Source organism: Trachinotus anak, unplaced genomic scaffold, assembly GCF_046630095.1.
Source record: "Trachinotus anak isolate AG129_WGS33_773 ecotype Australia unplaced genomic scaffold, CSIRO_AGI_Tana_v1 ptg000057l, whole genome shotgun sequence".
Taxonomy (NCBI): Eukaryota; Metazoa; Chordata; class Actinopteri; order Carangiformes; family Carangidae; genus Trachinotus; species Trachinotus anak.
The window spans coordinates 158,889-174,449 of record NW_027273908.1 but is presented as its reverse complement, the minus strand read 5'-3'; the positions used below and the strand labels follow the sequence as shown (position 1 = coordinate 174,449).

Below are 15,561 nucleotides of genomic sequence, written 5' to 3'. Positions count from 1 at the left end.
TATCAGGCTCGTAGAGGTGGAGCAAACCTCTTCAGCTGCTTTTCCACTGTTCAGTTAAAGACAGAGCTTGTAGCACTCAGCCTAGTCTCTTTTCTCTCTCCATCTTCCTCATTCCTCCTCTCACCTGCTGTGTTCAGGTCACACCTGCTGATGCAGAATAATCCTTTGTGAAATGTTTTGGTATCAGTTTGCTATTTGTGTCTTTTTTAACAGATGAATAAGCTCAAACATTTTAGAATCATGCTCCTGAAGCAGCAGTCTGATCCAAACAGAGAAATCTTTACTCAGGCTTTTAGTCACACAGTGCACAGTCAGGCAGTGAACAGGATACATCACCTTTTTTATTCATTTACATTTTGTTCCCTGATTGTTATTAACGCCAGACTATAGAAAGAAAAGTGTTATATAATCATGAGAATCACTTAACTGACTTGTTAAAGGTTCCCCTGGTGAAAATGTAAATTTAATGTGATTTCATTAAGGGACAATTAACCTGAAAGAACAAAAGTCCACCGTGTAATTGAGCTTTGTTAACTTTCATTAGATCTGTCTAATCTGTCAGTGTTATCATGTCTTACATTTGAATGGAGTTACCTTTTATCCATAGAGACAGGGCAAACAGCCAGAAGCAGCTAAGCATCCCTCCCTCCCCTCCATGCAGGACGCTGTGTCATGACTGACTGGGACTTACACACAAAGATCGTGTTGTACACAGAAAGTTAAGAGTGGTATCAGGTATATAAAATATCAAAGTGCATCAAATATCAAAGGAAGTGTGTGTATATCACAGTGAAGGATAAATAAGTTAGTTCAACACATTCAGCATGACGCAAGGTTTTCATTCTGGAACATTATTAGGATTAATTTATAATATTTATGATTGATATTTATGAAATCTGCAGAGGTGTTTGTTCAGATCAAACACATCATCTATCAGCCAGGAAGCAGCTCAGTGTTTCTGAAATTGTGCTGAGCAAGTTTGGGATTCATCAAACTGAAGAAACATTGGTCCTTTTGTTTTACAGGTCTGTGTGTGATGATGAAAAAAAACTGATGGTGTGTAAAACGGAGGAGAAAGGAACTGATGTGATTTGTTGTTTGATGTTGATGTTTCTCTTTTCCCACTTGGACAATCAGCGACATGGTGGATGAGACTGAGCAGGTTGGTGTGATGAGTCAGATGGAGCTGTCCATGGAAATGATTTCCTGCATCAGACTGTGATATTTCTTCAGGAATGTTGTAGTTCCTGGTTATAATGGCGTCAGCAGGTCTGACAGTGTGGCCTTGGTTTTCTGCTTTTCAGCATCACTGATGTAGAAGAAGGAGGAGACTGGTGGAGGCTGGAAGCTGCTTCCTGCTTCAACCATGAGTCACTTTGTCACTCTGACAGTGGAAATGCTGTGTTGAGAGCTGAATGCTGCTCCCCACCATGTTGAATCATGTCCTGTCACACAACCTTTTTATTTTTGAATCACACACATCACACATCACTCTCCTAAAATATCACAGTCTGTTCAGTGTTGTTGGGGTAAAAGTTTACAATTCAAAAATATTTCCTATGTTTTATTAGATGAGATGATTTATTGCTTTTTCAATTGATCTGTTGTAGAGAAATGTTGTATCTTTAAATGTCTTTTATTGTGGTTAAGAGTAGGTGATTATATGTCATCATCATATATATCATATATGTCACCCAGCAGTTTCTAAATGATCAACTCTTTCTCAAGATTTCTAAATATTCAGAGCAGAAAACAAACTGACCAAAGCCTCAGAGGCCTCTGGAGAAAGGAGCAACAAATAACTGAGGAAAAACAAAATGAGACCAGTGAAAATGAGCTTCAGGAGAGGATGTGATGCACAAAGAGGTGAAGAGGCACAGCTGGCAGGAGGCCAGGAGAGAGAAATACAACACCACCCACTATCAACACAACACACACACATACACACACGGTCTGTGTTTGTACTGTGGATTAGAGAATATTTTCACTGCAACTGTTGTGGATCAGTGTGTTGTTTTTCACTTTTCTGGTAAAGTTGGTTTTGTTGATGAGACGTTTGAACAAAGAGTGACAGAAAAACATAGGAGAGAAAAGTGATCATTGTGTAGCAGTTGTGTGATGGGAGGCATCAGCATCACTTTTCACTCATAGACAAAAGCACAACATGCACAGAGGTCAGCGGCCGACAGTAAACCGTCCTCACAGGAGACGCAGTGACTTGTGACAGGAGGAGAAGCTCAGGTGTCGTTAACCAAATGAACCGAGCTGCTTCAGTCTCAGAGTCCTGGTTCAGACAAACTGATTCACTCACAGTGCAACAGCACAGTGGTTGGTGTCATCACTAACACCTGCGATTCTCCTGCTCTGACAGGTCGAGGTGTCTGCTGTGAAAAAGGCCGATTGTCCAACACTGAGCTCTGTGCACGTTGTGTTCTGTGTGTGGTCTTCTTGCCTTGTGTCTCCTCCAAGCTTCATTGTTTGCTGTGAGGTCCAGTGATGCAGGTAATGAAGTTGATCAGATTTATTCCAGGCTGCTCTTTCTGTGTGTGCTCGTAACAGAGCAGCTGTGGACCGATCTGGAGCCATTTTTATCTTCTTCATGTTCTATTCAGTTTATTTGTGTTCGAGGAAGCTTGTGTTTGTGTTTCTGTAAGGAGAAACACAAATTGGATTATTCAGAAGGAAACAATGTTTTGAAATGTGTTTGACATTTTCCAATGTTCAGTTTCTGTATAAAACTTTCTACAACCCAGTTTGTTGGTGTTTTTTAGTTGAAGTCACAGCAAACACGGCAGTCTGTGAGTGTGCTCTCGTCTGACTGGGTTGAGTTTTGTTGTCTTGTGGGGAAACAGAGGAGGTTTCTTATTTTAAATGAGGGCAGCATAATAACAGGGAAACAGCAGAGGGTTTTTCTGTATGGAGGCAGGTCATAGAAAGAACATTTTTATCAAGTCTAAAACACAGGAAGACTGTTCCACACTAGCTCACAGGTCAAGCTGCCTGCCTGTTTAACACCATCTAATATCCACTTCATGCATGTGGCTCAATCCTTTTTCGCGCTTGGGTTTTCTCCAGTTTTCTGATTAACCAAAACAACCACTTTGGAAACTGTAATTACAGCCTTTTGTTCAGTAAAGAATGGTCTGACCTGTACAATAACCCAGCAGCTTGTTTGCTGTGTTTTCACATTAATATGCTGATGCAGGAAAAGCCCAACATTCCCATGTAGTTCAAGCTCTAAAACTCGGAGTCTAGTGATAAAAACAAAAGTCCTCCAGCTGTGATTTTCTGACCATGAGGAATAAAATATGCACATTCAGTTATTCAGTAGCTGCTCTAACACAGACACAGGCATGGTCATTTTTCTGGTGTCATTCAGTCAGTTTCCATGTGTTGAGAGTCTTGGTCATTGTCTCTGTTGGACGCCCTTTAACTCTCATTCATCTTTTATCTCTGACTCTGACCTAAGCCTAAGAACTGTGACTCTGCAACAAGCCACAATAAAGACATTAGCTACACACCTGCTCCCCAACAGAGACACTGGGGCTGGAGGGAGGGACTGTGGGAGACAGAGGTGGTCCACAGTAACTACAGAGGAACGAGAGATGGGAGGATGAGGAAGAGCTCAAATACAAACAAACACTGATGCACAACTAAACACTGCTGTTGATGATTCAGTTCCAGTTCCCAGTAGCCTGAGGGCTTCAACATGTTATTGTCTCAGCAACAAGCAGTGAAGGAGAAATGATTCAGATTTTCTATCTCTGTTTACAGGAAACTGTGGATCCATAAACGTCAGTTATTTCTGCTGTGTTCACTTTATGTGGAGACCTGAGCTTTCACTGTTTTAAATGCCACATGTCTCAGGTGTCTCTCAAGTTAGATTTAGAACAAAACCTCTCACCTGTTCTGCTCAATATTATGTTTTTAAATCTTGTTGCTCCCGAAAGTGAAGTAAGAAACATGTGCGTCCTCTTACTGACTGTTGTGTGTGGAGGGACTATATTTTCTCTTCTAGTCTGGACACTGTGTGTATGTGTGTGCACCACTCAAGCTTCACTCTCCATAGGTTGTTTGGCTTCAGGGTCTGTTGTGTTAATGTCATGTGTGAGTCAGGAGAAGCTCCAGGACTGAATGTGACCCACACAGAGGTTAAGAGAGACACAGGAGGCAGGAGGCCAGGAGAGAGTAACACAACACAATCCCCTGCCAAGGTCACACAACCACACGACATCAAACATCATTTCTTGTTGTGCATACATAAGTAAACTCCTCTCAGTCAGTGAAGCCTCTTCCTCTTCAAGCCTTTCAGGAAGTTCATTCTGACACACGGTCTGATTCAGTGGCTCCACTCCGATACTTTGATGCTGAATTTCTGTTTGGGAACAAACATGCAGAGAAAATGTGTAAATAGCTGCTAATCAGCAGATAGTCTGTGAGTGTTTGATGGTACAAAGTGGGTGTAGGAGGAAAGCAGTGATCCACTTCAAACAGCCAGACACATCCTCTCTACTCATTAACATAGTGACAGTGCTGATTGAAAATCTGCTTGTGTTTCAGCCGAACATGATTAATATAATTATTCAGTCAGTTCAGACTAAACATAAATGAACCAGTTATCGAATAACCACAGTCCATTAGATTCTAATGTTAAATTTGTCTCTCATAACCCACAGCTGCTCTCTCAGTCACTCACTCTGGAGTGAAAACTTTACTTCAACCACAGATTTCAAAGACACAAACATGATGTCATGATGTTGGGCAGTGTGTTTGTCCTGTGATCCAACACTTTGGTCCAGAACAAGTGGATGGATTTTACTGTTGCTCCTTCACTGGACTGTGACATGTAGGAAATGTCTGAGTGTCAGTGTTTGGCTGCAGAGTCAGAGCCAGATGAGCTGCTGAGGGAGACACATACTGGGAGTGTTAGGATGGCTGCTCCGGTGCTGTTGGATGAGCTCACATCATGTCACAACTATTGATCAAAATTATCTATAAAAATAATATAACAGCACAGACACATTTGTACTTTAGTACGATCCTACCTGCCTCAAGTGAGAAGTGCAGAGAGATTTTTCATGTGAATAAATGTGGCAGTAAGTCTGCGAGTCTCCTCTGTAGCTGTGTGGGTGACAGGTCTCAGTGTCTCCCACAGGGAGAAGCAGCTCATGGTCCAGGAAGTAGAATTACAGTCTTTCAGCTGTGCTAACGGTTCCACACTCTTATGATGTGCTTGACCCTTTCATTCCTCTTCCTCCAGTGCCTCTGTCATCCTAAAAGTGTCACTGTTTTTGTCATTTAAAGTGTAAAGATGGTCGTTGTTCTGGTCCAGCAGGAAGTCATTTTTAAATCACCAATACTAACCACTGACTGACATGGAAGATGAAACTCAGTGAGACTGGGCTGTGTTGTCCTGGACTTGGCAGGAGTTTAAGTCATTGAACCATGTAATAAGAAAATTGAGGAAAACATGAAATATGTTGTGAAGACTTTTCACTGTGTCAGTTTATCCAGTTTTTCTGTGTGTGGTTCTTTAGCGGTGAACATGATCTAAAACAGCTCTTTGTACAAATAACAGCCACATGTTTAGATGAGGACAGAACACAGCAGACTGAGGATGAAATGTTGGAGGATGATGTCGGATGATCTTTCTCTCTCTCACTTTTCATCTCCCTCTCTCCCTCTTTCTCTGTTTTGTAGGGTAGGGGATTATTGCTGAGGTGTTCTTGGTGGTCTCGGTACACTGTTAGACCATTCCACTGTTCGAGCATGTGCTCAGAGATAAAAATGAAATGTTATATTAAAGGTGTAGAGTGATGTAGAGAGTCAGCTCCATGTTATTGTCTTTTCCAGGCAGACTGTAGCTCTCAGGCCACATTAAAGACCTTGTTACCCAGAACTCTTCTGCTTTAGTCGTCATCCTCCATGGGGCTCTCAACTTGGACGACTGCCAACTTCTTCAGTGTGATGAGAAATTCTCTGAACATGCTCAGGAAATAGGCTGCTCTTCCTCTGGACGCTTCTCTCTTATTTTCTAATATAATATTAGCTGTTGTCCATTATTGCATCATATTAAACCTGCTGTAAAACTAAAGGCTGTGTGTGTTTCTCTGGTTCAGTAGATTAGTTCCACACCAAAGATCACCAAGCACAGATTATCATTGTGTGTGTGTTTGTGTCCTTTAAAGGTCACACACACCCACAGTCACTTCTCACCCATGAACAGATCATGCTAATTGTTGTGTAGCTTTTTAGCTGGAGTGGCAGACGACACTGCTGTGGAGGAAGGTGTTTGGGTTCTGGTTTCATGAACTCTGTGAATTTGATTAAAGCTCTTAGTTTAGTGATTCCCAGGTCTGGCTGCCTTTAGTTCTGCAAGCCTGGCACATTCTGTTCAAATATGCATGTATATGCAATTTCTATACTAAAGAAAAGATTTTTAATTGTTTCTCATGGAAAAAGGAAATTTTCATCATCTAAATCAAGTTCGTTGGCAGGATTGGTTGTTGTTGTTTTAAAACCTGCTGCTGTATATTATGTGTCATTTCTTTTGTGTGTGTGAGCTGAAGCTGGTTCGTCCATGTTGAATTTGAATCACTGGCTGACCACATGTTATATAAGTGACTCTCTCTGCCTGTGACCCTCGGTGACTCAGTTTTCAGTGCTCAGTTCAGGAGTATCTACTCTCCAATGAAAATAATATATTGTTCTCTAAAGGCAAATGAGAAAACAGCCTTTTGTGTGTTTCACTGACCAAACATCCACCAGTGAAGTCACATCAAGAGAGTGTGAGTGTGTGAAGTATTGCAGTTTGTTCTTTAATCAGCTTTGACACTAATATTGCTCTTGTTCAACGTATGAAAATGCAGCCATTATCCCTGAATTAACATTCACTGTATGATGATAATCAGTATCCAGAACTGATTATATTCATTTGAAATGTAATTGTGTCACTTTTGATGAGTATCATCACATTCTTTTCTTTGTATTAGAAATTCAGTTTAAAGTGCTTCTGTCTACAGCAGGTCTGGGTGACTGCTATATAGCTGTAATAACCTGCAGACACAGGAGAGGAAGGTTATGTATGGCTCTAATACCTTTTGATGAAATGCCTCTATCAGTCTAATGGCTCTGTCTGTGTCTGATGTCTCCGTGTTTCTGGCTGTGTCCTTTGCCTCAGAGAGAGGAAAATGATATTTGGCGTCTGAACTGTGAAATGAATACATTGTGTGTCATTTTCTCTGTGCACTGGGCTAAAAAAATAGTCTGTAATAACTCAACTAGCAGCCTGAGTTCAGATCACTGAGATTCAACCATTTTCTCACTCCAGCAGTCGTTTTATAAACACTCTTGAAAATAAACTGTGTTCTCATCCATTACTAAAGTCTCCCTGACTCAGAGAAAAAGATCAGGATCTGATGAGAATTTATTCTCCCTCTCACAAAGGTTTTCGTGCTTTTGAAAATCAGTTAAAATTTTTAAAATTGTACTATTCCATTTCTTATTGGAAAACACTTTGAGCTACATCTCTTGCATGAAAAGTCCTTTATTAATAAAGTTGTTTATTATTATTATCATTATTATTATTTTCCAACACCTTGAAGTGTAACAGGAGGTCAGTGTAAATTCTGAACACCTACAGGGCTGGAGACTACAAGGTTTCTTTTAAACACTTAAGCTCTTCTAGCAGACTAATATGCACTGGTGACTGTCACAGATGGATGAGAGCCACTGTCCAGGTCATCATGTGCATTCTGTGACTGATGTGGAGATTTGAAAGTGCAGTGGGAAGTTTACAGGGTCTGAAGCAGTTATCTCATTTAAATGTCGCAGTGCAGGAGATGAGGACCACAAACCACAGATGAACCACAAACAACAAAGATGAATAGTGTATGAGAGCTGATGATAAATGTTTTGATGTTGCAGTAAAATACAAATCAATGAAACATTTGATTTCTGTCCTGCTTTCTTTCAGGTAAGTGCTGCCAATGACCTTCAAAAGAAAAGAGAAAAATAACAAGCGAGACAGATTGCGCCAAGATCCTCTGCTATCTACAGCAGCATTTAGTGGGTTTGTTACTCTTTGTTTCTATAATGAAGAGAGAACTGTATCCAGAGGGCTGCTGCTCAGATGATAATGGTTGGACACAGACTTTATTTGAGATAAATTTCCTCTCTTGTTCCATGCAAACATGGAGGAGAATCCTAATAGGAAGAAACAGCAGCTCTGCCTGTGTCTTAGTGTCAGTGAGTCTTTGAGTCTGATGTTTAAGTCTTTGAAAAAAAACAAGTGTAATGTGCTTTTGAGTGTGTTGCTCTTTTTGTGTGGATTATATTCAGAGCTTTCCCACTTCTTCTACACCAGTATTGACCTTGTATTGTAGCTGGCAGCTGAGGCTCTGTGTTATCAGCCTGCAGTGGGTACTGGACAGTCATATTTTATACAGAAACCCTCAGGCTGAAACACTGGAGCAGGTTGGACTTGGAGAGAGCTACATGTTTATTCAGAGCCAGCAGCAATATGTCTTAGATCACAGCTGTTCTCTGTAAGTGTGTGTGTGGGTGTGTGGGTGTTGTTGTGTTTTGATGCACTGATTGTATAGTGGGGTAGAATAAATCATGACTGAGTAATAAAAATCAGCCACCGGACTTTTCTCCACCCCGATGATCCTTTTCATCTTCTGCTTTAAACTCTCGGTTTGTTCTCTTCATTTGCCATCACGTCCTCCTCCATCTCTCTTCATCATAACACTAAACCACAGCCCCCACATTTCACTCAGAAGATGTAGGCAGTCTGTGTTATAGATCGTTTTCATTTCAGAGATGAGTAACAGAATTCAGGAAAGAAAAGAAATGTTCTAAATAAGCTCCAAATACATAAAATGCAACAGTGAGGTTTTGAAGTACAGGATGTTTGTACAGCAACAACGAAACGACTGAACAAAAAAAGGTCAAAATGTAAAATATGAAATGTGTTTGCAGAGCCCAGTAAGACGAGTAAGAAGATCAATGGGTGAGGATGTTTCAACTCTTCACTGATCCAGCAGCCGCACACACAGCTGCAATAAATTTACTCTACAGAGCCACTGACTCTGTTCACAACTGCAACAGCAAAACAAAGAGTCAGAGCTGTTTACATGTGCCTCCTTAAAAACCAACAAACTTGCTTCTCACCTCATTTGCAGAACCTTTTCCTAAATCTTCTGAAACCTGTGTTGTTGAGATTCCTTCTTCTTCTTCTCCTTTATTGTTGGTGACAGTGTTGTGTGATTTAGTAGCTCTGTGAATCATCAACAGGCCTTTCCAACCGCAGACATCTTGACAGGTAACAGCACAAAAAGCACAGGGGTAATTAATGACATGAACGACGGTGGCTTCAAGTTGGGCGTCCCAGCTGCAGGCTGGCTCCTCGTGAGTGTCATGACTGACAACTGCGTCAGTTTCTTCTGTTACTCTGCAGTCTGTCTCCATGCTCTGCTCTGCTCTGCTCTGCGTTATGCAGGATTATTATGTCAGCATCAGTTACACATTAGAATAACTGAAGGCTGTTTGAAGGTTTCCATACAGGCTGTTTCTCTTTCACGCTGATGATGGAGCTCTGACTTTCCTCTGCTGACTCTGCTCTGGTCTGACCAGACATTCAACATCCTGAGACAGTAATGGACTCATCTTATTTTCTCAGCTCTCAGACAGAAATCCATTAGTATGAGCAGTTTTCTCAGAGATGTGCTGTAGACATTGGTGTAAAATGGGCAAATCACGCTGATATTGATATTATCACTCAAAATGATGTTTGGTTATGAGATTAGCAGAGTGTTAAATCAGATTAGGTTTAAGTATGAAGGTAAACTTCAGCTCTCCACAGAAGGACAGGCCTCAGACAGACTTGGTCACACCGACATGAAGCATTCGCATATTGAATTCGAAGGAACTCGAATTATGTTCAACTTGGAAGGTGGCTGCTGCAGGCTGGTAGTTTTGATCTTCACAGAGAGCAGAGGCTGTGGTCAGCTCTAATTCATGGCAGTTAAAAAGTAATGGATTCAAATGGTGACAAGTTTTTGAATGTCTAATATTGATACAGTATATAAGTTAAGAAACTTGTATTTATTTACATACTTACTATTCATTTTTTTAATCTCATGGATCTTTCTTTAACAGAACTATGTTTAGTTCCTGCTACTTAAAATGACTTTACATTATATTGTAGAAGGAGTTTACATATAGTTTAGATTTAATGTTGTTCAAACCACAATCTTCTTTGAGAGACTCTCATTCTCTCACTCAGCCACTCACTCACTTTGTCTCTCTCTCTGAAGATATGACCCTTTGCTTTTCTTCAATTTCTTCCAGTCAAAGCTGATAGCAGGAATAAAAATAAAAGAAGCCACTTTTCCATCTGTCTCTGTTCTAAAGAAATAGGATGAGCTAAGATGGATGAACTCTGACATTGCCAGGACACAGTTAAAGTGACACACACAAATACACTTGCACACCAACAACCAATCCAATTTACAGTTGGTTTGCTACCATGACATCTGTGACTCCATCTATACAAGGCTCCTGCACAGCTGAGCACACTGACAACAGTTTCTGCACCACTGAGACAGCAGATGGAGACAGTTTGAGGGAGTGAAGGCACTTTGATAGTTTTCTAGCCATGCGAGTATGTGTGTGTGTGTGTGTGTGTGTTGTAAACAGACAAGACGAAGGAACATTTGTTTGTTGTGTTGTGTTGTATTATATGATATTGATTTATTTGTGTATAATTACAAGGATAATCTTTCAAAACTCTGCTATAGATATTGCTGATACTTACTACTACTGACACACACTCGTAAAGTATTTTCCATAACAGTTCACTAATAAGGCTGAGTGTTCCAGACTGTCTCTCTTTGTGTGTGTGTGTGTGTGTGTGTGTGTGTCACAGAATTCTGTAGGACCTTTAATGTCTTTGATGTGTGAACATTCTAGAACCTGATGTCACAGGCTGCAGTTAGTGAACACAGCAACTTCAGAAGGGAAACAATAGGAGACACAGTCAGACTGGACACAACAGAATCATCATTCAGGAGGAAACTATGATTCAGGTATTTCTGCATAAGGATTTACAAGGAAGGGAGGAACATCTGATGTAAAAACAGACAGGAGGAAACAACAAGGAATTCCAAATCACAAGATTTTAAGTAAGACAAAACCTGTTCCTATTTCATGTCAGTCTGTGGTTTAGTAGTTCATTTTGTGGGTAATTTTTTTATATCGTGGGTAATGTTTGTTAAATTGGCAAGAGGTAGTACACACTGGTATTTAAGCCTGAAGGTTTGCATGTTCTGAAAAAGTGTTGTCTGATTTGATATATTGTGGTTTATATGGTTTGTTTATTGCATAGCAGTGTAAAATACTCTGACAGAAATTTATTTGTGCATAACTGCGCATTACCTCGTTCTGGAAGTTGGAGTAGATGTCAAGATGCTGCTAGTGGCACCAAATGGCTCCAAGAATCAGTACATTCATTGAGATTCATCTTCTGAGGAAAATTAATATCTGCATCAAATTTCATGTCAATCCATCCAATAGTTGACAAAACCACTCAAAACCACAAACATCAAGCTGATGGTGGCAGTAGAGGAAAGGCCAGGGGATCACCAGTCAGTCAGAGTCATCATGTGGGCATCGTGGATGTCTGTGCAAAATTTCATGGCAGTCCAATAGTTGTGAACACTCCACTGTTGGTTATTACAAATGTTCAATGGCCCATGAGAAAGCTATAATGTAGTGAGGAAACTGAAGACAGAATTGACTTCTCAATATAATATTTTCCACAAGCTATTTCTCCTCCCTCCTAATATCACTATTTGTGAAATGTGTATCCAGTATGAAAGTTGTATTAAATAGCAGCATGTGAAGCCTCAGATGGGAGCTGACAGTTGTTTCTACTTTATGTCCAGCGAGCAGAGCTGTTTTTATCCTGCATGTCTCCACACCTGTCTGGTTCCATTAGATCACAACACATTTGCTGAGCTGATCAACACTGTGGCCCAGCAGACGTTGAACTGATGACCGGTCATAATGGAGGAAAAATGTTTAATATAAATGATGATAGAAATCAGAGCCACTTCTTCCATTAGGGGAACTTACAAAGTCTGTGTTTAGGTTGTTAAAATCAACTTTTGGCACACAACACATTTGTGTAGGACGGAGGCCTGCTGCTCTGAGGGCCCCTTCAGTGAGATGACGGCCCTGATGCTTCACATCTTCATGGTACTGTTGCACCAACAGCAGAGAGACATGACTGTTCTTGGGCAAGATAACGGGGTTCTTTTCCAACAAGCTCAAGTCTGCGTGTTTCAATCTGCCGCCAACACAGATCAGATCACCTTCAAGAACGGGTCTGAGATTCTGAAGGGAACTGTCTTTGGTTCCGGCATGCCCATGTTCAAGAGCTGCGAACTCTTTTGTGTAGATGTCGGTCTGAGCCGTTCTGATAATAATGTGTCTGGCTTGAGACAACTCACCCGCAGTACGTGGGAGCTTGCAGGAGTGCCATCTTTTACACTCACAGGACTTGTTGTTGTGTCTGTAAGCTCTGGCTATGTGCATGAGTAGAGCAATAGCCCTGGTGAGTGAGCGCATAGATGAAAAGCGCTGGAAACGTATGGCAATAAGGCCTTTGTTTTGAGTCTGTGTCAGGAAGCTACTCACTTCAGGGCGTATTTCCTGGTCTGATTCTGGGTTCACAAGTTCGAACGTTCGGCTTGTTTCTCTCTCTGTTGGACTCGGTTTGCGCGAAAAGGCTGGACCAGTGAACCACGTCTGTGTCAGTTGAGATGCAGGAACTGACCTGGATGCGTGGTCAGCCGGGTTGTCTTCCGTGTTGACGTAAAACCATTGGTCAGGTCTTGTGGACTGACAAATTCGTCTAACTCGATTGTGAACATACACATAGAAGCGTTTGCTTTGATTGTGAATGTATCCAAGCACTACTTTGCTATCACAGAAGAACTTGGTGGCAGCTTCGTGTCCAGTTCGTCTTGGATGATTTCCGCAACTTCCATGGCTAGTACTGCGGCACATAATTCCAGCCAAGGGACGGTGGGTTCGGACTGTGGTGCCAGCTTAGCTTTCCCAAAGATGAATCCCACTTCAATCTGTCCCTTGCTTTGAATTGTCCTGAGATATGCCACGACTCCAATGGCTTTTGTGGATGCATCTGAGAACACACATAACTCTGTGTGCTTTGGAAAGTGATGTTGCGGTATATGCCCGCGGGATGTGCAGCTTGCTCAAGTTGTGTCGCAACTCTTGCCAGACCTCCCATTTCTTCAGCTTTTGTTCTGGAAGAGGTGTATACCAGTCACACGCATCAACGTGGAGTTCTCTTAGGAGACTTTTGCCTTCAATGGTCACTGGTGCAACTATGCCCAAAGGATCAAAGATGCTGTTCACTGTAGACAGAACTCCCCTGCAAGTGAAAGCCTTCTTGTGGTCTGAGACTGTGAATGTGAAGGTGTCTATCGTTGTCTCCCACAGCAGTCCCAGGCTGCGTAGCACTGGTGTAGCTTCACCACTGAAGTCGAGGTCTCTCAGAACTGCTCTGTCTTCTGGCGCAAATGCCTGTATTACGGCTTCACTATTTAAGGCAAACTTGAGCAGCCTCAGATTTGATTCACTGAGAGATGCCTGCGTTCTCTGTAGTAGGCTGATAGCTTTGGCTTCGTTAGGCACCGATATAAGTCCATCATCTATGTAAAAATTACAGGTTTGTTGTCAGAATCTGTCTCCTCAAAAACCTTGTGTCCAGGGTTTGTTCTTCTGCTCCCTGCCACAGGACACACCCTCAGTGAGCTTCACGAAACCTTCGCAGGGTTTGAGGATGGAGGGACGGCCGTTCTGTAATACGTTTGTCTTAAATGTGCTCGCCGTTGGCTTATGTGCATTCCCTAAGCACACATCTCCAACTAGAACCCATCCTAAACCCATCCTCGCGCAAAAGGGGTGTTATGAGGTCCACTGATTTGCTGTCTGACTTTATGGACCCTAACAATGTCTCTGCCTAGCAAGATGAGGATTTCCGCCAAGGGGTCAAGTTCTGGTATGTGAGGAGCAACACAAGTGTGGATGGTGGCGGGCCGCATCAGATGTAGCGTCAGGCTAGCCCGCACATCAAGAGATTCAACTTGAATTCCCTCTGCTTTCCTGCCCGATGTCTCAACCAGCCCGGCGCAGGTCCTGAGTGAGTAGGGGAATGGTTGGCCTTTGATGTCGAACAGCTCAAAGAAGTCAGATCAAACCAATGATTGGTTACTTTGATCGTCCAAAATCACATATCACATCAAATCACATCAATCCATGAACAAGAATGTCGTCCAGATACACAACACATTCTTGGCGGAGGACGCCAGCCAGCACCCTATCCATCAGTCTCTCAAATGTGGCGGGGCATTACAGAGGCCAAAAGGGAGGACCTTGAACTGCCACAAGCCCCTGCTGGTGATGAAGGCAGTCTTGGATCTGGCTTCTGGGGCAAGGGGAACCTGTCAGTATCTGCTACGTAGGTCCAGGGAAGAGAACCAGGAAGACCCCGCCACTGTGTCCAGGGCCTCATCAATGCGCGGGAGAGGGTATGGGTCCTTTTTGGTCACCTTGTTGAGGGGCCTGAAGTCCACACAGAACCACAAGTTGTCTTTTAACTTTTTGGGGACCATGACGACTGGGGAGGCCCAGGAGCTGGTGGAAGGCTCAATGAGTCCAGCCCGTTGCATCTCCCGTAGGGCTTTGTCTGCCGCTGCCTGCCTGGCCAGTGGGAGACGTCGAGGTCTCATCCTGCTGGGTGTTGCATTCCCAGTTTCGATGTTGTGTTGGATGAGATCTGTCCGGCCAATGTCATCTTCTGACAGTGAAAAACAGTCCTTGAACTCCAGTAGGAGCTGCCAGAGCAGGCCCTGTTCACTGGGAGTCAGACCATCACAGTTTCTCTGCCAGACCTCCCTCACGGCCACAACTCTCTTTTCCAGGTCAGGCAGCACAGCGTACACGGGGTGGGGTTATAGGTCCTCAGTGGACAGCGTGGAGGGTGGAGCAGGTAGTTCGTTGGCAGGGGTGCAGCAGGTAGCTGGAAGAGTTGGATGTGGCTGTGGACCAGCAGCAGTTGGGGTGGAGGGCGGTGCAGGTGGTTCATTGGGGGGGGGGTGTATTGGGCGGCCATGTCGGTTGTTGTCTCGGCTGCTGGCACTGTAATGGTGAGGGCCACGGTGCAGCCCGGCTGGGGCAGCCTCTTAGACATCTGGACGACGTGCCCCCCTGGAAAAGTGAGTGTTCCTCTCCTGGTGTTAATGACACAGTCCAATGCCCCAAGAACATCCAGTCCCAGTATACAGTCCTCCAGATTTGCGACCCACACCGGGCAGCGAATTGTCTTTTTCCCTACCCCCAGGGTCACCAATGCCTCTCCCACCATGGCGGCCTGCTCTCCAGTAACTCTCTGAAGTCTCACTATGGTGGGGAAAACTGTCATCTCTTTGTTCACCACATCGGGTTTCACCAGGGTTGCTGAAGAGCCTG

General features: G+C 42.9%; 1 long non-coding RNA gene across 1 annotated transcript; it reads right to left on the bottom strand.

Moving 5' to 3' along the window:
* Positions 1–944: 944 nt before the first annotated feature.
* LOC139616754 (uncharacterized) lies at positions 945–9,403 on the bottom strand. The gene is made up of 4 exons (XR_011688409.1): positions 9,175–9,403; positions 4,261–4,375; positions 3,522–3,588; positions 945–2,912 (listed from the first exon to the last, which is right to left on the bottom strand). It is a non-coding gene; the product is annotated as an uncharacterized lncRNA (long non-coding RNA).
* Between the last annotated feature and the right edge of the window lie 6,158 nt (positions 9,404–15,561).